At 44.1% G+C, this 25,074-nt stretch overlaps 1 protein-coding gene across 2 annotated transcripts in view; it reads right to left on the bottom strand.

The window, feature by feature from the left end:
* Positions 1–12,825, bottom strand: part of PIK3CB (phosphatidylinositol-4,5-bisphosphate 3-kinase catalytic subunit beta) — a 90,367-nt gene extending 77,542 nt beyond the window's left edge. Inside the window, exon 1 of one of the 2 annotated variants that reach the window (XM_035132808.2) lies at positions 12,614–12,825. The gene's annotated coding sequence lies outside the window, so the exon portion shown is untranslated. The other variant, XM_035132809.2, reaches the window with a different exon arrangement.
* Between the last annotated feature and the right edge of the window lie 12,249 nt (positions 12,826–25,074).

Below are 25,074 nucleotides of genomic sequence, written 5' to 3'. Positions count from 1 at the left end.
TTATTTGTTTTTTAGGATCAAAGCTTGAACCTGGCTATAATGAATTCCCTGTACATCACCACTAGTATCTATAAAACAGCTCCAATGTTTGTTTGTTATTTATTGCTATTATTGGGGGAGCAGGGCCATTGTGAGTCACTGAACAGCTAGCGTACTTTCACTGAAGTGACTACAGAAGATCCAAAATATTGTTGGTAATTATGTGGGAGGACCCAAGCTATAAATAAGATTTTATTTTCTGAAGAGTCATAGAGAAGATGGGGGAAACAGAATAAAGAATGTATCAGTTCAAACAATTAATGCAAAGGCACTCACAATTGCAGCTCCTTACATGTTAGACCAGGCATCCCCAAACTTCGGCCCTCCAGATGTTTTGGACTACAATTCCCATCTTCCCCGACCACTGGTCCTGCTAGCTAGGGATCATGGGAGTTGTAGGCCAAAACATCTGGAGGGCCGCAGTTTGGGGATGCCTGTGTTAGACTCTCCCTGACTACTAATGCAACCAGTACAGTATGCAAGAGACTATGTAAATGCTGTCAGCTGCATAAGCAAACAACAAATGCTATCTGCCTGAGGTCAGAAACTGTTCATTTCAAGTCTTATTGCTCATCACAAGGCTCTGAAAAAGCTTCAGTGAATTGTACCAAGGCAGGAGCACTCAATTGTAATAGTCTGTCCTGTAGGTAATGGATTAATTTTCAAAATTGCACTTCGTCACAAAACAGCTGGACAGATGTGAGGGGTGTCTCAACCTCCCCTCATTGTCCTCGGTTAGCTCTGATGGTCAGATCACAGATGGACTGCATGAATGACCTAGGCCAGGCATCCTCAAACTTCGGCCCTCCAGATGTTTTGGACTACAATTCCCATCTTCCCCGACCACTAGTCCTGTTAGCTAGGGATCATGGGAGTTGTAGGCCAAAACACCTGGAGGGCCGCAGTTTGGGGATGCCTGATCTAGGCTTAAGCACTCAAGTAATAAAGGAGACTGGTGATATAATTTAGTTTCCAAGGTCTGTGAGCAGCATCATAAAAGACCTGGGAATTTTTGAACGACACTTTCTCAGTGCAAATTTGTATCAGGCATTCATCTGTATCCATCTGTACCAAGCATTTATTGACTGCAGAGCTAAAGGCAACACCTGCCTAGAAATAAGCACACATAAAATAAGCAATGACATTCTTTATCAATCCAATGGGTTTTTTAGTATCCAAAGTTGCCAATGCCAGCTACAACCAACTTTAAAGTAAATATTTTTGTTACACAAACTATAAGCCAGTAATGTTTTGACTTCACAAATAAAGAGCATCAATGTAAATGGCTAACAAGCCAATGTTGTCAGCTTGACCAATTCTTAAGGACCTAATCCTACCACATGCCTAATGGGAGAGGTAACTTCTTCTATACAAAAACATACACTGAATACACTGGAACTTGCTTCAAAACAGGTAGCACTTCTGGAAGACCAGTTTGCTGCTATGACCAAGGCAAAAAGTGTTTTTGCACAACCTGAGTCTGCATCTGTTTCTGGAGAAAACTAATCTTGCCACTGTTACATCTGCTTTGGTGACATCCAGTTCAGTTTTGCCTGGAGCTGCCTTTGATATGGGCCAAAAAAAGTCAGCTGGTACAAAACGGAGCCACACTGCTGACAGGAGCCCACATGTCAGATCACCTAACACCAACATATATTTCACTGGCTCCCAAGCTGTTTCTGGGCCCATTCAAAGTTTTCATGTTTAATTATGCTTGGGGACTGAATATTCTGAAACAGAAGATTTGATTTTTCCCTATATGAACTTACCCACACATTTTGCTCATCAAGAAAGGTCTTGGGCAAGATCCCTCTGACTAGATTTACTAGCAATGGCAAGCGGGGTGCACAAAATAATCAATCCAAGCATTCATATTTAACTGGGCTGTAGAACATCTTGTACATGTGCTGTAGATTTTCCTTTGATTGATTAGGACCTCTCTCTCTCTCTCTCTTTGACAGGATAGAAATAGTTTCTTTTTTTAATAGTTGGACTAAAACTTATTTAAAAAGCCAGATTAATACTGCTTTCTTATACTTCCTATAATGCCACTAAGAACCTGCCCAAATTAGGGTTTCCAAGAAAGGATCTACCAGTGTCTTACTTGTCTAGGATCATATGCTGTAGTTCAGTTTGTTTCACTTCCATCAACTAAATTTGCCTTGCTAGGTTCTATGACAATGGTGAATGGAACCAGGAACTCCACAGCAAATGCATCCTGTTGAACAATGCAAGTTTGTAGACAAAAGTCATTATATGCACACCTGAACCAATATAAATTCACCCAGGCAGGGAAAAGTTCACACAAATAAAACCTCTAATAGCTGCATAATACTCTTTTGCCTATGGCCAACAGCTCACTCACTACCAGAAGAATTTTTTAGAAGTCACATTTAATGCCTTTAAAGCGATATACTTTATCACACCTCTAGTTGAAGTTACTGCTATTGCTAAACATTAATTTAGCACCAGTGCAGTTGAGAACAGAGAAATGAGACTGTTCCTTCCCAGAGGGCAACCTTGACCTTCTAAGGATTGCTTTGAAAAATAAGCTACATCTTTCATGCAGTCCATGATTCTATACTTTGCTCCAAATTGAGACAAGCTCTGAGAAAGATGCAGTTGGATTATTATAAAGCAATTCATGGAAGTTTAATCAGAGCATGAATTTTAAATTTTAGGAGAGAAGAAGAGGAAGAGTTTGGATTTGATATCCCACTTTATCACTACCCGAAGGAGTCTCAAAGCGGCTAACAATCTCCTTTCCCCTCCTCCCCCACAACAGACACCCTGTGAGGTGAGTGGGGCTGAGAGACTTCAAAGAAGTGTGACTAGCCCAAGGTCACCCAGCAGCTGCATGTGGAGGAGCAGAGACATGAACCCGGCTTCCCAGATTACGAGTCTACCGCTCTTAACCACTACACCACACTGGCTCTCTGCAAATTTTACAAATTGCAAAGCTGAAAACAGCAGCCCACCCAAGCAACCTCTCTCTATATATATATAATAGAGGAGTAGTTCTTCCATTTCCCACTCTAATAATGCACCACATGTTTAGCAAGTAGTTTGTGTTGTATAAGGCAGGGGTAGCCAACATGGTGCCATCCAGACATTGCAGACTACAACTCCCGTCATTCCCAACCATTCATGCTGCAAGCTAGGGCTGATGTAAGTTGTAGTCCACAACATCTGAAGGGACTGTCTACCTCGATTTCAGATGAAAAAACAATAGAAATCTCATTGAAATATTAAGAACAGTCACATACTCAAGGGAATATAAGCCCACTGCCCCAGTAGTGGCCTCTTTTTTGAGTTACTGGCCCAATATATGGAAAGCAAGGAACCATTCAACCAGTTTCTTCATACCTGCTTCCATTACTACAGGGATATGCACAGACTCAACCAATACAGAAGACAGGGTTAACTAACACCCCAAATTTAAATGACATCAGGAACATAGGAAGCTGCCTTATACCAAATCACTGGTCCATGAAGCTCAGCAACATCCACACAGAGTGGCAGTGACTTTCCAAGGTTTCAAGCAGGAGTATCTCTCCTAGGCCTACCTGAAGAATTGTCTCTCCAAGAACAAAGTCTTTCCAAACTCTCCCTGGAGATGCTAGGAACTAAACTTGGGAAATGTAGGGACCATCTATACCACTGAACCAGCTCTGGAATGTGGAAGGGTCCATTTGTGAATGGGGCTCTTCTATAGCTATCCGAGATGGAACAATAATAAATGAGAAAGCATGGAAATTAAGATGAGGCGTGGCATTTTGAAACACTAGTAAAATTTAGGCATTGACAAATGCATTGTAGTTTGCTTGGAACCTCTGGATATAGACCGATCCAAATAAAACACAAAGTTTATTCAAGTGTTGGTCCAGCTCATTTCAACAGAATTTCCTTCCATTAACATAACTTTGATGTCAGTTAGATCGAAAGCAAGATTGATTTCTATCAAACAACAACAACTTTGGTTACTTCACATATTGACCCAACTGCAAAACAGCATAGTCAGTAGACATTTACAAACTCTCAGAACACAATCCTAAGGCTACATCTCCCCACATGAGTGGAGTTATGATCCACCAGCTCTCTGGCTAAGCTTAGAGCTTTGCAGATCTGACAGGCTACGCCAAGTCCAGAACCCTGGTTGAGATGAGCCCAGAGAATCTTAAGCTGGTTTAAGCCCTGAAAAGGGGACAGGGGAGTGTAACAGAAAGGAAGGAGACTTAGGCTTGATCCTAAACCCATTCACCATGCTCATGTGACCTTGTAACCTGGCATAAATTAAGATGACCAAATGGGTGGTGTAATTCAAAGTCTATTTTTAAAAGGTTTGTTTTCCCTATGCCAGCCTTATGCTGGTTCTGACAGCATTAGCCCTGCTCCTGAACTGAGTCTGAATTTGGCATAATTTATTATGACTTCCCATACTTGTATTGCTCCCTTAGGATCATTTCAATTGTCCATATTGGATTTCTGGATCACTACATTGTTTTACCTTGCTAGAGATCAATGCATGTGCATTTCAACTTTGAGAGCAGGTTATCAGGTTGCTATCTAATATATTGTTATGGGACTCTACACTTCTCCAGGAGCTGAGATATTCTAGAGGCAGTGCTACCCAGGCTTGCTTTCCTTTGGAAACTGGAGACTTAAACCAAGTGCTGCAAAGTCAGTGTATTTACAACAGAACATAAGCGGAAACACATGGCTCTCTCAGGCGGCACCTGCATTTCAAGGTGTGTCTAAGCATCAGCTAACTTTCCAGCTCTCTACTTTGGTTTTTCCCTGTCATACCAAAACTTATTTGTTTCATTACATGCATCCCTTTTCTAAACTCTGATCATTTTCTCATTCCACATCAATCTCAGAAGATTAGCACACATAAAGTGGGAACCTACCAGCCACCCTGGGCCATTATGAAATACGTTTAGCGGCATGGAACCCTCAAGGGGTCAATCCTCAGACATCTCAGGCTGATATGTTGTGAGCCCCTTTGGGCACAGTTTCGTAGAAAAGTAGCATAGACACAAACAGATGACAATGATGATGGAGCTATCACAGGGGGGCGGGGGAATCACAAAACCTCCCCACCCCGTCAACCACCCCATCAGGTTTTTAGTGGGAGTTGATTGCTCTGTAAATAAATATATCTATGGAGGGTTTTTTTTCCCTTCCTCTCCTTGATTTGTGAGCCACTTTTGAGACCTTTTTGGCTAAAGAGTGGGATAAATATGCTTTAAACAAGTCAGATCCCAGACTATGAAGCAAAACCTGAGCACAGTATGGGATCTGATGAAAGATGCTTAAGTGATGGTCCACCTACAATAATCAGGCAGAAATCTTATAATGTGTTGGCAATATGGTAATAAAACAGAGGACATGGTTAACTGGGTGATGGCCCTCCCCCCGCCAGTAACCAATTCAAACTCAATTTCATTTTGTTCATGTAATTCTTTCAAAATATGAGGCAACAGAAGATTTTCAAAAGCTTCTACATGTTGTTGCCAGTTCAGTGCCACAGATTAAAGTCAATATCTCTAGCCTTCCCCCATTAAAGAAACAGGATCAATAAATGGTGATAATTAATGTTTAGCTTTAATTCTTAAAGCCAACTTTTATCTGATTTTATGTTGTAACCGCCCTGAGACCTGTGGGTATAGGGCGGCATACAAATTTAATAAATAGTAATAATAATCTGTTCCTATGAGGTGTTTCATATTCAACTGCTTCTGCATAGTAATAAGACACACCTCCCTCTTGCATTAATGGGCCAATCACTTCGCAATAACACCTGCCTTCTTCGGTCTGTGCTTATCAGATTTCCAGAGAGACACCTTGCACCGCAAGTTGCTTCCAGCCTTCAGCTCTCTGTCTCTCTCCCTGTTTCCATCCCACACCAAAACTGCTTCTTTTATTATTGCTGACACTCATAAACAGATTATCTGTCTCAACCAATCTATGCATCATGCATCTTAGAAAATCAGTTCTGGGCCAGGGAAGCCCATTTGTAAGTCATTTCAAAATATCTCTGTTGGTTTTTCTGCAACAACCTAACTTAACCCTGTGGAATCTGCAAATGGGATGTTTCCTACAGCTTACAAGTGTCCTGATGTTTCCAAGCCATGAAACTTCCCAACCACCAGACTTCATCCTACAAAGATCTGGCTCCTGTGAGAGATGGGATTTCCAAGCAATTGTGTGGCTGTGTTCAGATGCAGCATTAAACCATGGCTTAGTGCAGGGGTTGGGAACCTCAGGCCATACTTGGCCTGCCAGGTCATTTTGACCAAGCCACACCCACCTGTCCTACACCTGCCATCATATATGATGCTGGATGTGGGGCAGGTAAAGATAGGGCTTGGCCAAAAGGGGCAATGCCTGGAAAGTCCCTTTCATATCGCTTCCCAAGCATCCAATAAGCAGCTGACTGTGAGGCATCTGGGAAGTACTGTGCACTTTGTAATTCCTGTGCTCAGCGCTTTCCAAGCACCACACATAGTGCTTGAAGAGCCCCTTACACAGCTGGATGTCGGGTGTTAAGGAAGCGCTGTGCTTTGAGAGGTATCACTTTTAGAGGTATGTCGTCAGATCAGTGGCGTAGCGTGGGGGTGCAAGGGGGGCCGGCTGCACCGGGCGCAACATCTGGGGGTGCACGCTCGCACTCGCAGCTCTCTGCCCCTGCCTGCAGGGCCGGAGCGTCCACAAAGGCAAGCTCGCCGCCCACCGCCTGCCGCTTTCCCTCCTGTTTCCCTTGCTGCTGAGGCGCTTCCCTGCAATGCCCTGCACGGGGTGCAGGGCCGCGCCCCACAATGGGGAGGTGGGGGAACTTGAGCGCGTGTGCGCCCAGCGCATCAGTGACGGCACCGGCCGGCCGAGCGCCATGATCCCAGTGGGGGCAAGGCTTCAGCGCTCTCCAGCCAGCCAGCCGGCCACCACCAGCGCGCCTCAGAGCCTCTGCACCGATTCGAGGGGCTGCTTCGCTGCAGCTGCTCACACAAGCCAGAGGCGCAAAGCGAGGTGTGCGCCTTCCTTCCCCTCAGTAGCGCCCACATGCCCTCATGCATAAAACATGGCATGGGAGGAGGGGGAGGCGGCGGCGGGCGCCCAGCAGAGCCACTTGCCCTGCGTCACCGGGCTTCCCCAGAGCCGCCGCCGCCGTTGCTGCTGCTGGTGGCCATACACCCCACTGGCCAGAGAGGAAACTGGGTGTCCTTGCTTCCTGCTGGGCCCGCATCATTTCGAGCTGCAGCCTCTCATGGCCATGGAGCTCCCTCCGCGCTTGAACTGTCACTGCCTGCTGAGGAACTGGCCTTGGAGGCGCAGGGCCAAGTGCGGGCCTTTCAGGAGTAAGTGCGCCTGCGAGGTGGGCGCTTTGGGTTTGGCCCCTAAGAAAGAGTGTGTGCCCAATTTCTCCTTTCATTTCTGCTGCTTTCCCTCCCTCCCTCTGCCTCCCTCTCTACCAAAGACCTGTAAACCACTGTGGGTTTGCTCCAAGAAAGATCACATTTATTTATTTAAAAATAGCTACTACATCTTAGATTTTGCTTAAAATTTCTGTACAGTACTGGAATGTCACTGGCGTGAATGAACATTTCCAATGCCCTATAGTTTTTGAGTTATAGCTTGGTTGGTAGCGCAAGAGACTCTTAATCTCAGGGTCATGGGTTCAAGTCCCATGTGGGGTGAAATATTTGATGACCCTTGTGGTCCCTTCAGACTATTCTGTAATGAAAATTAGAGAAATGCCATATACATGCATAATGCACTTTTTAAAGCAATTTTTTAAAAAGCAATGTGGGATAAAGTTGCTTGTGACTGGGCCCCTTCTGGAGCTATCACAGCCCTGATAGCTATCACAGCCCTGATCCAACATTGTTGGATACTGGAAAATATGATTTTATTAAGAAACAAATTCAGCACACGTGTGCTCAGTACACAGAATTGAATGCGGCATCTAGGGGGTGCTTAGGGGGTAAGGGTTTCTTTAACTAATCTAGTGGAAGAGACTCGAGTGCTAAAATCAATGGGTTAGGGGGCACAAATTACTTGCCTTGCCCCGGGTGCTGACAACCCATGCTACGCCACTGTGTCAGATGATTGACTGGTGGGTAGCCACACCCACCTGTCAAAGTTGGCTTGTGAGGGTAGGAGAGATATATATCTGGCCAGCTGGGCAAAAACATTTCCTCACCCCTGACTTACTGTTACATGAATGAGCTGCACCTTGGCCTTATATGCTCCTTATATATCTTATCTTATCTTATCTTATCTTATCTTATCTTATCTTATCTTATCTTATCTTATCCCTGTTTCCCTTCCCATGCATCAAGGAGAACTTCCACATTTAATTTCAGTTTCCTTTAAAATCAGCTTGTTCTTATTCATTCAAATTGTTGATCATTGTTCACATTTGCATTCAAACAACCATGCATATGCTCCGCGCGCCTACATACTGTACAGCCTTTTTGCTCCTGCTTTTTCACCACACATACCGTGTTTCTCCAAAAATAAGACACCGTCTTATATTTATTTTTCCTCAAAAAACACACACTATGGCTTATTTTCAGGGGGTGTCTTATTTTTTTCCTCCTCCTGCTGTCACGGCCGGCATTGCTGCTGCGCCTATCACTATGTCTTATTTTCGGGGTATGGCTTATATTCCTTGAATGCTTAAAAATCCTGCTATGGCTTATTTTATGGGTATGTCTTAAAATATGAGAAACAGGGTACGTCACAAAAGATTTCCAAAACCCACAATTAGCCATTGCTTCCTATTTTTTTCTGAGCTGCCAGAATATAATTAATGCCAAGGTTTAAACTTAACCATGGTTTTGCCAATCAGACAATACATGAAGCCATGCACAGGTACATTAAGCTCATCTGGACCTCATCTTATTAAGCCTCAATTTGATTGTGCGAACATGGCCACTAACTACAGCTGATTTAAACAAGCCTGCTTCAGAAATCATGGTTTGAAGCTGATTTGTTTTGAAAGTGACAACAGTTAGTGATATTCCATGATCAGGTTTAGCTGACTGAAGAACATGTCAAGTTTAATAGAAATTGGAAGTAATAGCTGTCAAATGCAGCCACATGAGCAAAGAGAGACTGTGCAGGTCTAAAGCTCGATGGGACTGCAATTATTCTTTATGATTTATTTATGTATTTATTAAATTTGTAGCTTGACCTTCCTCCCAAAGCAGTCCAAGATCAGTTTTTGCAATCAGGTAACTGACCTTCCAAACCGCAAGTCAGAAGCCCTCCACTACAGTTGGCATTTGCTGCTACAATTTATACCAGTTAGTCTCCATTAACCCCTGAAATGAAAACTCTTTTCTCCTAATCAATTCATAGGAAGTGTTTCTCCAACAACTGAAACATGGGCAGCACCCCCCCTACAACAAAAACCCCTATCACTTCCAGCAGTTGCCCTGGAAAGTTAGTATTCCTTACTGAATTTCAGGCAGTGAGCTACAATGTGTGCTTTACATTCAACTATACATCACACAGAAGTATATTATAAAAAGAAAACAAAGTTGGCAACCTCATGCTTAGACTACAGAAAGTGCTCTACACAGACTTCCCATCAGACTGGTTTTGAGTGGTGGACATGCACGCATTATGCTGCACTGACTGAGGGAAACACACTGACTGTAGATTACTTAACAGGTCATGTTCAAGGTAGCAGATTATTAACATATAAAAAGCTCTGAATAGCTCAGAAGCAGGTTATCTGTCCCTGTAAGACTAGCAGCTGATACAATTTCTTGTGGCACCACATGCTACAGAATATGACCAGGAAACCAGCATTTTCTGCTACTGACTAACTTTGAAATGCCCTCCCCCTCTGTTAAAGATGAAGCATCACATCCACTATTTGCTTCAGATGTATTGCAGACATCTTTTTCTGCAGGCTTCCCCAAATCATTGGATTTCCCACCACCACCACTGAATTCCTGTGTGGTATTTTAACCTCAGCTTTTAGTGTAATGCTTTTGTGTTTTTATGTTGATTTGTGCACTACTTAGACATTTCAAAAACTAAATGGTTTAGAAATAAGTTATTATGATTATTTATTTATCTTGGTTAATGCTTTGTCTTTCAGGCCAACATTTCAGAATACAGTAGTACCTTGGTTCTCAAATGCCTTGGTACTCAAACAACTTGGAACCCAAACACTGCAAACCCGGAAGTAAGTTTATGAACTTTTTTCGGAAGCTGAACGTGTTCCATTTTGAGTGTTATGCTTCCGTTTTGAGTGCCACACTTCTGTTTTGAGTGTTACACTGAGGTCTGTCTGTTTTTGCTATTTATTTTGTGTTTTTGCGGCTCTTTTTTGTTTTTGTGACTGTGTGGAACCCAGTTCAGCTGCTGATTGACTGTGTGACTGGAGTACATTATTTATTGCTTTCATTTTATGGATCAATGGTCTCGTTAGATAGGAAAATTCATGTTAAATGGCTGTTTTAGGGGTTGTTTTTAACAGTCTGGAACGGATTAATCCATTTTGCATTACTTTCTATAGGAAAGCGCACCTTGGTTTTGGAATGCTTTGGTTTTGGAACGAACTTCCAGAACGGATTAAGTTTGAGAACCAAGGTACCACTGTACTGACACACTCCTTTTTGACTGCAGGCAGAAGTGTCTCTCCCCCTGGCTCAGCCAGTCTGCCAACAGTGACACAAACGTCACTTTGTCAGCACCAACCTCCCCTTTATGCCCATCGAAAATGCAGAAGGCACAATGGTCAGTTCCCCACCAGCAGAAATCCCCAACACAGAGTGTTCAGGGAGAGGGGAGGCCCAAGCCAGTCTGTGCTGGATCCCAAGCTGGTCTCACAGTCATCATGCAACAACACTGGGCTACAGATCAGGCCCAATTATTCTGCCATCCCACACTCCCTGCTGGGACCACCTTGAGCATCAGAGCTGTGGCTCTGCCTCTCCACGTAGCCCCTCTTGCAAGTAGGTGCAGCTATGTGCACCTACAAGCAGTAACGAAAGACAACACTATTATTAACACAGCATGCATTACAGGCACTCAGGTGAGCTCCGGCCCTATATCATACCAAAGTCAGTGACTGCCCATTAAAGCTGTCCGAAATGAAGTTGTGAACTTGCTAAGAGAAGTCTCATAATGAGCTCGTAGGAGGATTTGGAAACAGAGAACACAACTGACCCAAGCAACTTCCCCTTCCTCATTTAAGTTTTTGAAACGGATCAACTTTGCTTAGAAATACGGATCCAATGTGAAGAAAGATCTCTAGTGTCAGTCAACAAGAGAGGCCAGGAGTGAAGTACAGTATGTTGTACAGTTCATCAAAGCAAGGCTCCCAGAAAGTGTTAAATCTTTAACAGTGCAACACTAGGAATGGCCATTTAACTCCATTCTCAAGACTAGTGAGGTTCTGGAAATTATTATGCAACATTTGAACATGTTTTAAAACAACAGCAAGGAGCTGTTGAATGAGAGAGACAGAAATGGAAAGGGGGAAAAACTTGAAACGGGGCTGGTGGGAAGTAGCTTTTTGCCAGAGCAATCGAAGGCACCCTAGAAGTTTATAGGCAACAAAATAAAAGCTGTATTTAAATGCAAGAACACCAAATGTTAAACAGAACCTTGTTTTCAAAAATCAATTCTTACTCTCAGTCGCTTATCTGTAAAATGGGAGGAGCTGTGCCTCGCAGTATGAAGTCAAGCAAGATTAGCCTTGCATTCAGAAAAGGAGAGATACAAGTGAGGGATAACATCTTAAGTTTAAACATTCACAGCTCAAGCGCTTATCGTTCCCTTTCGGAGGCGTCCGCAGCCCCTCTGTCTGAAGCCTTCACTCCAACCCGGCCGATAAAAAGAGCGAGAAGTGACTAAATTTCACATGACCGCTAAAAGGAAGGCAGAAGCAGACGGCGGACTCCGCTGCCTGTTGAGCAAGTCGGTGTTGCAACCGAAAGGGAGAAAACGAAGATAAATACCTTTGCCGCCTTTACTACGATGAAACACCAACAGAAACAACAACAACACACTGCCATGTCCCACACAAGAGTGAACTGTTCCCGGAGAGGGGCGGGGGGCGTAGGTCTCGGTTGGGGACGACGGCCCCAGAATCCATGTCAGGCTACAATCCCGGATCAGCACAGTCGCGAAGGAGGAAGAAGCCCCACAGAAGCCAGCGGGACTTGACTGCCAAATAAACACGCCCGGGTCGTAAAAGTCCGCGCGGGGAAGGTTTCGACCGGAGCTGGGCAGGCACGCACTCGCGCGCAGGCGCCGCCGCAATCAGGGGCTGCTTCAAACACCCGATTTCCAGCTGCTTCCGCGCCACATTCCCCACCAGGAGCTTCCACAGCCCGGCGGCTCGCTGCGTCAGCAGACACGGCGATTCCAACCACCCACCCCTTCTCACATCCCCTCGCGCTCGGGTGGCGGGGCAGGGGAGCCGGGCAGCCCGCAAGTTCCCGTCCGACCCTTCCTCCTCTCTCTCTCTCCTTACCTCAGCAGCCCAGGTAACGCCAGTGGTTTCCCACCTCAGAAGCCAAGCGCAACCCGCGTCTCACACACTCACCTGGACGAGCAAGGGCGGCGGCGGCAGCCACAGCAGCTCCTGCTTTCCCTCAGCCGCCACAGGCTCTTTCTTCCTCCTCTGGTCGCTCTTCTTCGTAGCCAACGCGGCGGCGGCGGCGGCGGCTTTCCCTGGCCTGCCCCTGTCACCGGCAACTCCTGCTCGTACGGTACCTTCCGGGGCCCAGGTCGCTCCGGCGCCAGCCCCCTTGCGGCGAGTGTGCCTGTCTGGCGAAAGGCTGCCGGGCGCGCGCACTCTCCCCGGCGCGCGGGGTTGGGGGAGGGCGAGCGTATCACCTAGGCAACAGCTTCCCTCCCTCTTCTCCTCCTGCTCCTCCGCCCTCCCAATTCGTTCCGCCAATCTCCTGGGAGCTCGTGGCAGAAGGGCCAATTAAAAAACGCCCAGGGCCCCGCAGTAGTGCTTTCGCTTTCCTCCTCTGGCTTTGGCCAAAGGGAGGTGGTTGGAATCTCCCTTCGGTTGGTACGAGCCGCCGCAAACAGACGTGCCTCCCTAGCAATGCGGAGTCGGTTGCGCGCGGCGCAGATAGCCCGGGAGACGACTCCGGAGACCCTTTTTCTGGGGGTGGACGCGTCCTGGGCAGGAGGGATCGCTTAGCTTTCGGGTTATTCCATGGAAGGGAGAGAGGGTGGAGAAGGGAAGAGGTGAGTGTGCGGTGGGCAAGATCAGAAGAGCTAGCTGGATCAGCCCGGTGGCCCATCTTGTCTAGCATCCTGTCCTCAGAGTGCTCGATAAGATGCCGACGGAAGCCTGCAAGCAGGACCCGAGCGCAAGAGCACCCAGTTGGGTTGGGTAGGCAACTCCGGTCTTGGTTAAATACGCCCGCGCAGTCGGATTCCGCGCATGTCTGCTCGGAGTACGTCCCGTCTGTGGTCACTGGGTCTGACTTGCGACTAAGTACGTTTGCACTGGACTGCAGTCTTCAACCTCGATGCGCATTTAAACTCAGCGGCAAAATTTCCAGTCCGGTGGCTGTCATTGCTTGCAGGGTATTCTTGATTATTTGGTTACTGCTTGCTGCTGGGCAACGTTGAGATTCTGCCCTCTTTCGAACGGGTGACCCATCTACTGTATACATTTCTGATGATGTACTTCATTGGATAGAAAATAAAAAAATTCCTTTCAGTAGCCCTTTAAAAGACCAACTAAGTTTGTCATTGGTATGAGCTTTCGTGTGCATGCACACTTCTTCATTGGATAGATTTATTTATTTTAAAAACTGCAGCGTTATTGGCTTCTGCTTTACTCGTTCTGCTCACTGGTTGTTGTTTTTTTAATTATTGGACTGTTTTTTATTATGTTTTCCATTTGATGGTTTTATTGCTGTATTAGATCACAAAGTGTTACACAGTGGGTTACACAGTTTCTAAATAAAGAGTGAATTCCATCCCTACTACTCCCCCCCCCCCCACAGTTTTAATGCATGCTTAGTCGGGAACTGATAAGCCTCAAGCTGTGGGAACAGAGCTAAGAGGTGGTGGTTATTCTCAACTGAAGCAGAGGCAGATAACAGCACAGCTATCAAAACACCACTATCATATACATGTTTTACTCAGAAGTAAATGTTCTTTGGGGCTTGCTCTCTACTACTTAAGACTGGATCAGTAACTTTTAACAAGGATTTTTGTGCCTTCTTCCAAATTCCAGGATTTTGTAGGATAACCAGGCTCATATAATAAATATGCTTAAGTCTAATCAATCCATGAAACCGTTAAGACCACAGAGTAAGCTGTCCTGCCAGACTTATCTCAGTTTCGGAGGGACTAAGTACGGTAATCAAGCCTTTGTTTCCCCACCCCTCCACCTGAGAAGCTCATGTGTGAAGCCTCTTCCTACTCCAATAAGTTAGAAACTTCCACCACTTTACAACTGTGCAACTTTGTCTTAATGCTGTATGAAAAAGCACATGACTCTGACCTTTTGAGAGTTTGTAAGTAAACCATTTTTAACTTGCCAAACGTGTGGCCCTTTTCTATGCTTTTCTCATGAACCTTCAGAGTCTTGCCCAGAGCACAGATTCAGGCCTTCTGGATTGCCCAAGTAGTTTGGGCTGCTTATGAGAAATAGATTCATAAAGAGTAACCCCTTACTTCCAGGGAGCTTTGTTCTTCAGGCAGGCACTTTGGACTTCTGGCAGCTGACTGGAACTGCACCTTTAGGAGCCAGTGCTTCCATAGACTCAATGACAGCTCACCCTCTGCCTCCAATCCTGTGACTCTTGAAGGCCTGGGATATCCCATACATACACTGTATTTCTCTCTGGTCACTGACACAGCCTTCTTCTCTGTAACATTTGTTTTGGGGTTGTACCAGGTTCTTCTCTGAGCAGGATTCATCCAGCAGAGGCGTAGCAGTTGAGATATCTTAAGTGATGTCAAGATCAGTGTGATTTTGAAAGATTCAATCCACCATCTGGATTCAAAGTGGTGTCTGAAAATCAAAGACCTGGTCCTCAATCTCGGGAACCACCATGCCAAATTTGGTGCTATCTCAAGAAGTGTCCAACTGCATAGAGAACAGATGGAAAACTTTTCAAAATATATAGTAGAGGTAGATATAGCGATGATCTAATAGACTAAGTGATTGCTGTAGTTACCCAGTGCTGAAGGAGAGAAAAACACCCTGCATATGATTCAAAGAACTACCTGTGGAGGAATCCCAAGTGGGGGACAAGGAGGAATAGGGCAGAAGATGTACCACCACATCCCAGCCCCAAGTAGAGGAAGTGGGTGGATAGTGGCAGTGATGCAGTTCTTTCTTCTCTGGCATTACACTTCCAACTGGCTTCTTGGTTTGTACAGGGTTTGTAATCCAGCATGCTGCTAGTGCTTTCTGCTTTCTGCTGCCAGTGGTTGCTTTCTCGCCACCTGCGGCAGGTGGGGCCTCCATCACTGCGCTGGTTGATGCCTCCAACATCAATTGGAAAAGATAGGACTGTGAACTACCCTGAGACCCCCAGGTATAGGGCTGTATATAAATTCAATTCATAATAATAATAATTAGTAGGACTATACTATTAATTAGAGACCCAGGTGGCGCTGTGGGTTAAACCACTGAGCCTAGGGCTTGCTGATCAGAAGGTCAGCGGTTCGAATCCCTGTGACGGGGTAAGCTCCCGTTGCTCGGTCCCAGCTCCTGCCCACCTAGCAGTTCGAAAACACGTCAAAATGCAAGTAGATAAATAGGAACCGCTACAGCGGGAAGGTAAACGGCGTTTCCGTGTGCTGCTCTGGTTCGCCAGAAGTGGCTTTGTCATGCTGGCCGCATGACCTGGAAGCTATACACCGGCTCCCTCGGCCAATAATGCGAGATGAGTGCGCAACCCTAGAGTCGGTCACGACTGGACCTAATGGTCAGGGGTCCCTTTACCTTTACCTATACTATTAATTAAGGCAAACAAAGTAATCTTTTAGTTTTAATTTAGGGCTGTCCCAGTTAATGAATTCTTAATGAATCATCTGTTTTAATAGTTTATTAAATTTACATACAAGTAAAAACAAGTTTTGAAATGATGCCAATTAACTGGTCAACTACATCAGTTTTGTTTGTAAGACTTTTTCAAAGCTTGATACATTTTCTTGTTGGTTCTGCTTCTTGGTTTCTCTCCTTTCCCGTTACTACGTAATGGAAAATGTGAAGCATGTTGGTGTACCCCTCTCAGACTTTCCTGGAAAGGCTGGGCCCAGAGCCACGCTGAACTTTGAGAAAGAGATTTAATGCCATTTTCAAGCAGCGACCTAACGGGAACTTTGCATTGTGTTTTAAGAGAATGTACACTACCTCAAAAGGAGAAATACTGCAGACTGAGGATGAATGTTAAGAGTTGTCCTACACAGAATGTTTTTACTAGATAATACAGACAAGTCTGTATAAATGGGCACAAACTTAGCTTCAGAAACAACAATATGCAGGAACTAGTAGGAGAACATTTCCACTCCCAGAAAACTTGGTTGTGCAACTGATCTTGGGACTCATCTGCACCAAATGGACACTCAAGTTGGACTATCCTTTCCCTCTCTCCAGGATCATCTTACCACCAACTGCCTCTGGGAAGGGAAGCCTGCAAACATGACATCGAGTTCCTTCTGTCCCAGCCCACTTCCACCCTACAGCAGTGGCAGCTACTACCAATTGCAGGAGAGCAACGGAGGCACACAGAGACAACATCAAACTCCAGTTGGGCTGGGTTTTCTTTCATTTTGAATGTGTGATTCATAGTCTATTGTCATCATAAGGAAGTTTGAGGACCTCAGTGGAAAGGGGAATAAGGTGCTGCATAAATGAGATGGTTTCTATAACCACATATCTGGAACTATGGAATAGGAGGCTCAGTATGACACAATTTTATTAATTGTTGCTACTATTATATTATTGTTATTTATTTATTAATTTTCTATCCAACCCCCCCCCCATCTGGTTGGGTTTCCCTAGAAACTCTGGGCAGCTCCCAACCGAATATTAAAAACACAATACAGCATTAAGCTTACCTCCTCATAGGATTCTTTTGAGGATAAAAAATGTGGAGGGAGGAAACCATGTATGCCAATCTGAGCTCCTTGGAGGAAAGGTGGGATAGATATCAAATAATAATAAACATTGTTTTAAACCGATTAAGAATATCTAATGTTATTTAGAACAAAGGTTTTGTGGAATATTATAGGCAGTGCCATAGGACGAAAACCTTCCTATTATTGGGGTGTGGGTGTGTGCTTCTTTTATGGGAATCCTTTTTTTAATCCAGTGGTTTTGTTTTAATTTGCTGTGCTTGACTCATTGCTGTATTGTAGCTGATCTGAAATTGTATTGCATTTTTATGGCTGGTTCTGAGTGTTGCCAGCCACCATGATGTGCACAAGCACCGAAAGGTCAGGATATAAATTTTAAAAGGAAGCATCGTTTAAATAGCAAAATTGGCGAATTGGCCACTGGCAATCTGAAGGAAGATTTATTGTGAAAGCTATTTTTCCTTAGAAGAGCCTATTAGTTCTTCAGTAAATCCTGAACCTTAAATGAATTGGGATTTTTTTAAAACAAAAACAATCCTATGGCAATTGCCAGTTGCAGCACAAAACCTTTAATAACAAGAGCAACAATCAAAGTCTATTTTTAAATCACCAGCAGCCAAATAAAGGAATGCTGCCAATTTCCTGCTATAGTGAAGTAATTTTTTATTTCTTTATGTGTTTTTTTAAATTGATGAGTAGAAACAGATGGTTACTTTGTTCCATAAGTGAGCATAGCTTTGTGTTACTATTTATAAATATAAATAGCATTCATAAAAATATTATTTATAAATAATAATCCAACTGGAGGCTCCAGCATGAAACTGCTGAATTGCAACACATCACATTTTGATACTATTAATCTGAGTCTGAATGGAAACAATGGTTTCCTGTCCCACTACAGGTGTTAGTACAATTGATTTAGCAAAGTTGATTAAGTGAGCAATTCTACAGCAAGATGAAAGGGATCCATCAGGTCTCCAGCTGAGCTCTACAGTGGCTTAACTGTCTCATGGTTGGCTCAGCCAGAGATACGCCAATGTATCTTCCTGACCCTTGCTGAGCCCAATCCTGGTGAATCTTAAACTGGCATAAACCCTGGAAAAATGGGTGTTCTGGGGTGCATTGTGGTGTTGGGAGCAGAGAGGGGGAACTTAGGCTGGATCCTAAGCCCCTTCAGTTTATGTCACATGGTGGTCTGACATAAATTAATCTGGCAAAAAGGATGCTGCAACTCAAACATTATTTTAAAGGCCTGCTTTCTCTCTGCTAAATATAGGCTGATGAATGGAATTTGGATCTCAGGTTTAACTTGTTCCTTGCATTATTTCAACTGTTGTGTTTTGAATTCAGGGCTGGTCCACCCATTATGCCAAGTGCTCTGTGTCTTATTGAGCTTTTCAAGACCAAAATAAACTCCTCGGTTCTTTCCATTGATAACTAATACCCAACAAAGACACCATAAACACAGAAGAAACTGCTCTGTGCGATATAAATCTCTGGGGAAGGGACACCAAATAACAGTACGGTATATTAGATAAGACCATGTTGACTTGGTTCTCTGCACTATGAATATGAAGGTGCAGAGAATAAGAAGTGCACTCTGCCTCTAGTCCTAACCAAAGCCTTGTATGAAAACCAACATGGTGCAGGAAGCTGTCCTTGGTTCTGGGGTGGGGAGGCAAGAAATCCTAGAATCATAGAATCATAGAGTTGGAAGAGACCACAAGGGCCATCCAGTCCAACCCCCTGCCAAGCAGGGTGATGTTCTCTTCCGGTGATGTTCCTCTTCCGGTGATGTTCCTTTCCTGTTCCGTTCCATGTAGAATTGTACTAACAAGACCACTGAAAGTTCGCGTTCCTTAAAATAGAACTCAGGTGTAGCTTGTACATTTGACTCAAGGAATCCTTTTCATGTTCTGATCGGAAACTGTAGTAGAAAACTTGAAGTGCTTAACTGGCTTTGCTCAATACCTCTGTCAGGTGGCTTAATCATAGTAGCCAGGTGCTATTACAGGCATCCTCAAACAGGTGTTTTTGACTACAATTCTCATCATCCCTGACCACTGGTCCTGTTAGCTGGGGATCATGGGAGTTGTAGGCCAAAACATCTGGAGGGCTGCAGTTTGGGGATGCCTGTGCTATTATATACAATCATGGTTGAAGACATGACTTGCTGTGTGCCTTCTAGGATTCATGATGGAAATGGCTCATGGGGTGAAGAGGTTTCTCAGCCTGTTCAATTCCTGGTACTGCAAGTAAGTTTTGGGGTTTCTTTAATTGGCAAAATTACAGGTAAAATGCACAATAAATTCTGCTGGAATTTTGTTGTTTAGTCATCTAGTTGTGTCCGACTCTTCGTGACCCCGTGGACCAGAGCACGCCAGGAACTCCTGTCACTGGAATTTTATGAGGACTTTTATTTTACAATTGCAATGTGGTGTGGAAATGTGTTGAACTGAAGATTTGAACAAGTATCTGAAATTTGACAGATGTGTCCATCTTTAATCAGTGTTAGCATGTGCTCCCTAGTTGATTCTTAATGGGGTCAGATATTTTTTCACTGTGATTCTTCTGAAGGACCATGAGCTCTTAGAAAAGCACTTTGCTGCTGCAGGTATTACATTTGTATACTGCCCTTCCTCTGAAGATCCCAGGGTGAATCACAACAGAAAAATACAAAATGAGAACACAAAATACATAATAAAACAAAAACAAACCAATAACCCTGCTCCCATTCTACTTTTGCATCTTATTACCATTCAACTTACTTCTGAGTAAGCATGCACTGGATGGTGCTGCTAAACCAACTTGACAGCAATAGTTCTTGCATAGGAACTCTGGAAATTTCATTTATGAGAAGGGGAAGCTAGAGCTCACTAGCAGGCAATTCACTGAAACTTGCAGTAGAAAGATCTATTCTCTGTGGCTTCCCAGCCTGCTCCTGTAAGTGAGCAGGAAGCCAGAGGGAGGCTGGCTGTGTCAGCAAGAGCATGGCTCCTCCTCTCATTCATCTGTTTTGGTCAGAAAAGAAGGCAGGAAGCAAAATTTGCTTACACTGTGCCTTGGTGGAAGCTCCCTCCTCTTACACATGCTTTGGTCTTTGCCTTTCCTCTAGGGAAAACTTGAAGAATGGAACACTGAAGGCCAAAGGTGATGCTAATGATATCTTCAGCAATCACCATCTGTGCTTTTAAAAGGCACAGGGAAGGGTGGTTGGAGTCAAACCTTTCCTACGCACCACAGCCCCAATGAAAATTTGGAGGAAGGAATGGAGTCTGCAATTATTTATATTTGCTGATTATGTGTTCAGGGGCATGTGTAGCTTGGCCCAAAGACTGCAGGTCACCACTGAGAAAAATAAATTTCCTTTGGGTGGGTTCCTTCCTGCTTAGAGGAGAGAAGCAGAAGAGAGGCAGAAGCCAAGGTGTACCATCAAAGGAGGATTCCTGCTCCAGTGGGGGTGGTGTGCATACATTTACACCTCACATTTTTTGATAGGAGAGTTCATTTTTCAATATGGTTGCCAATAGATTAAGAGGGCATATCATCCCATTGCAATAGACATGGTAACTCCAAAGCTCATGGAACTTTCTACGCCAACAGTGACCAAATTGCATATAATGTTTGCATTTGGTTCCAGGAACGGTCTGGAGGCATATGAGGCCATCACAAATCTGTGGATTTGTACACTTGGAATATTGTGTACAGTTGTGGTTGCATCCCCTCAAGAAGGACATTGTAGAGCAAGAAAAGGTTCAGAAAGGACAACTAAAAGGAGAGATGCCTGAACCAAGGGGTTCAGGCATCTCCCTTCTAAGGAAAGGTTGAAACATTTGGGGCTTTTTAGTTTAGAAAATGGAGAATAAGGAATGACAGAGGTGTATAACGTTCTGCATGATGAGGAGTAGGATTTTTTTCCCTTCCCTCTTATAATACTAGAACTGGAACACTCCACTTTAAGCTCAAGGTTGGAAGATTTAGGCAGCCAAAAAAGCCACTTTGGCTTCACACAGTACATAGTTAAACTATCGTATATGTAGCAATGACCACTAGGTTGGCTGGCTTTAAAAGAAGGTTAGTCAAACCAATGGAGGATACGACTATCAGTGGCTACTCTGCATTCTGTTCTGCCTCATTATTTGAGGCAGTATGTCTGAGTATCAGTTGGTAGCAATTGCAGGTATAGGGAGTGCTCTTGCACCCGGGTCCTGCTCACAGCCTTCCCATAGAAACATGCCTAGAGCAGGAAACTGGTCTGCATGGGCAGGATGATGTTCATATGAGGGGCTGTAGGCTGCTTTTAATCTGCCTTCATTCTATCAACTGCACACCAAAAATCTTTGACGAGAAGCAGAATAATGGATATAGATGCAAACTAACTCCTTTGCACATGAAGGGCATGTTCTTCAAACCACTTAAGTGTACCAGGTTTGAGCATGTTGACTGTGGCTGCCCCATACAGGACAGAATGAAATCTGTATGTCAGGGTGGATTAGAAGGTCATATTTGGTTCCAAGATGCAGTTAACATAATGTGGGTGAATGGAGGAGGGACAGGTTGGCTTTCATGCTTCAAAAGTGCACCAGCATCACCATGTCATTTCTGAAGCATTGAAGAGACTGTTGAATGAAGTGTAGTTGGCTTTGAAACTGTTCATTAGTAACGTGGATGTTACTTGGGTTCTCCCAGGCCCTTAGTCTTTCAACAAATGGTAGCTACAGACAAAGTGTCTCTTGTATTAAAATCAAGGAGACCATCGCTTTCTTTATGAACAAGCTGCATGGCAGAAGCATCTCCTCTTGATTTCTGCCTGGTGCAGAGAGAGGGTCCACTTCTAATGTAAAGATGTGGAGGGAAATACATTACCCAAACTCCAGAAACTGAAACATGTGGAAGTTCTCCTTTTTAGTAAAAGCATTAGTCATTACCTTGTATTACTCATGACCCTTTTGCCATAAAAATATCCTCAGTATTTTCAGCCTGCCCAGAATGCCACGTGATTTCTTGCACAATGTGCTGAGAACAGAGTGGAAGTGCTGAGAACAATAGTCCGTTAGGGAATCACCTGAAGGAAGTTTATTAATGCGGAGGAACAAATGTTACATTTGAAACACCAAACCTAATTCACAGAAAGTGCCCCATGTCCCCAGAAGACGAAATAGGTTATTGCACAAATCATGTGAACTCAATCATATACTCATAGTGGCTATCACATAGAAATGATAATTTGTAAATGCATTTATTGTGCTTTATGCTGGAAGTGCAATGGCAGGGGCTATCAGTTTGTTACTTAAGGTTAATTTTTTTCCTGTGATAGTCAGCTGGAGGGGTTGCTTAGCAACCAGGCAGAATGAAATGATCTCTAGTGAGGTAGCCCATTGTCTGCCAGCTGTGTAGTTCTGAGGGATTTTTTCCCCCTGTGTGTGTTTGGCGGAATGTTTCCCTGCTATGTACAAAGTCGGAACTAAGAAAGGCAAAACCCTTTCTCCTCAAATTATATACTATGTTTGTGCAGTTTTCTCAGTAAAGTGCTATCAAGACATTCCCATCTGGACTCCATCTACATCATTTAGTTGACTTTGCTAACACTTTTCTCTCATTGCAAATTAGAGGCATGGGAAGGGCCGCTTACCTTCTTGCTGGTGAGTGGCGGATATGGCCCGATGTGGCGCCACCTCTCTCCCTTGGATGCGCAGTGCCATTTTAGATTGTTTCCCTGTCTCCTCTGGCCACCGCGGGGGCTCACAGGTTCCCGCCTAACCCGTCCTTCAAATGAGCCAATCCGTGGTAGCACGGGGGGGGGGGGCAGGGCATGGCCATCTACTTGCCCGACTGACCACTCAGTACAACATCCAGTCAGATGGGAGCACATCTCCCTTGATGCTCAATCCGGACCAGTGCAGGGACAAAGGGTTAAATCCCACTAACCCCAAATCATGCTCCAAATCCAGCCCATCTATTAGAATCTTGCATGCCAGGGTAAGTTACATGACAAACATCATGTTTCATTTGGCCAGAGCAACAGCGCATAGAATATACCATTTTTGTATGTTGTTCTCATGAATATCTGCATTTTTATGCACACACTACCTAACGCCTGCATTTTGAAAACTTTACCTGGCTGGGGAACTGCATTGCAAAATTTGGAGAAGCGTGAATTGCAAAGGATGGCTGTGTTTCAGTTTGCAGATTGTTTTGGAAAGTGGGAATTGGGCAGATTTTATGTTACTTCAAAGCCAATGAAGCTCATTTCTTAAAGCATACAAACACAAACCAAACAATTCTCCTGCCCCAACCCAACCCACCTAGTAGGGTATGTACTGCTCTTTTATCTGAAAAATGCCAGGAATGACAATTTGTCTGGAAGGCTTATTGGATGACTGAGGAGACGCATATTCATTCTCACACCCTAACTTGCTTGGACTACTAACAGCAAAGATAATCCTTCTAAAAATACACAGACGGCCCAATCCACAATCCTGTTAACCTAATTACAAATAATGGTACTGAGGTTTCCCCCTTTCCCATCATGTTCTGATTGAGTGAGTTTTCAATCTGTTCTCTATGTGTTTTTAAAATCACCCAGAGATCACACCCCATTCCTTCAGTCCAACAGTTATAATGTTTAGCAAATAGACAAAAGCTGAGCCTAAGAACGCTTGTCATTCCATTCCACTTGGACACACTGACCCTAATAGTAATGCATTCTGATCCATATTTCTGGAATTTGTACAAGAGAAGATAAACCAGCTCACTCAAGTATACCTGTATGCTTTGCATTCCCCATATTTCAACAACCAGAAACCCAGCCGGCCCAGAACCCCAATCCCAGCACCAAATTATATTGGATTTTCACAATGAGATGAACAGGATCTGTTCATGTTAGATGCTTGTAATTTACATGTTTTGTTTTCACAGAGCGCTATGAGATATCAAGACAGGGCCCTTCCATTGTCAGTCTGCAAGAAGCTCAGCTGTCTTCCAAGATTTCACCAACCAAGGTTGCTTACGGCTCTGAAATTTCTGCAGCTGATCCTTTTAGTGCTTAAGGGTGTTGTTAGTTTGCATTGTTTCTCTTTCCTGTGGCTTTATGCATTTTTATTCTTATTATCTAATCTCTGAGAGCCTTTATGAATTTGCGCTGGTAAGTGCCCCTCCCCCCAAACAAGTATCAGGTCAGTTTTCTTTTGAGAAACTTGAAGCAAAGCAGTTTGTTTTGTATTCTAGCCAGATGGGTTATAAAAGGTTAAGGCACAGATGAGTAGCAAGTCCAGTGCTACCAGGGACGTACCTAGGATCAAAACTAGGGGGGCGGGCAAACCATGGTCGTTCAGGTTGTGACAACTCAGTATGGAAAAGGCGAATGAAACCAAAATTTTAAGAAAATTATATATAATTATAGCAGTGCTTTATTATGGTAGTTATTACAATTATTTGCTGGGGGGGATTAATTTTTATTCTAGTTACATGTCTTATACTAATATCATTTTTCTTGGGTTTGAAGAAAACTTGTTCAAAACTTTCGTTTCAATCCAGTCCTGATTTTCCTTGAAGAATTTCCGATGGGCACTCATCAAACACAACCCAGTCAGTCTGTCCTCTCCCATTGTACTTCTGAGCCAGGTCTTTACCCTTTAAAATTAAATTTTCTACAGAAATTACTTACCTTTTTGGAACCAGTTTCTTATATCCATTTAGGCAGCCTTGATGTCTTCTAAATGTAAATAAGAAGGTAAACTAATAGCGGGCGGCTCAGTTTAGTGGCAGGCGGCTCAGTTTAGTGACGCAGAACTCACTAGACCCCTCTAGAAGATTCCCTCTTCTCTCTGCTAGAGCCCGCTAGAGACCTCCCCCTCCTTTGAATCCCAATGGCTGGCTGACATAGATTCCTCTACCAGTCACTAGGTGACTCTAGATCAGTGTTTCCCAACCAGTGTGCCT

This window comes from Zootoca vivipara, chromosome 5 (assembly GCF_963506605.1).
Source record: "Zootoca vivipara chromosome 5, rZooViv1.1, whole genome shotgun sequence".
In the NCBI taxonomy this organism is placed as follows: domain Eukaryota; kingdom Metazoa; phylum Chordata; class Lepidosauria; order Squamata; family Lacertidae; genus Zootoca; species Zootoca vivipara.
Note: the sequence above shows the minus strand (reverse complement) of the source record. Positions and strands in the feature narration are given on the sequence as shown.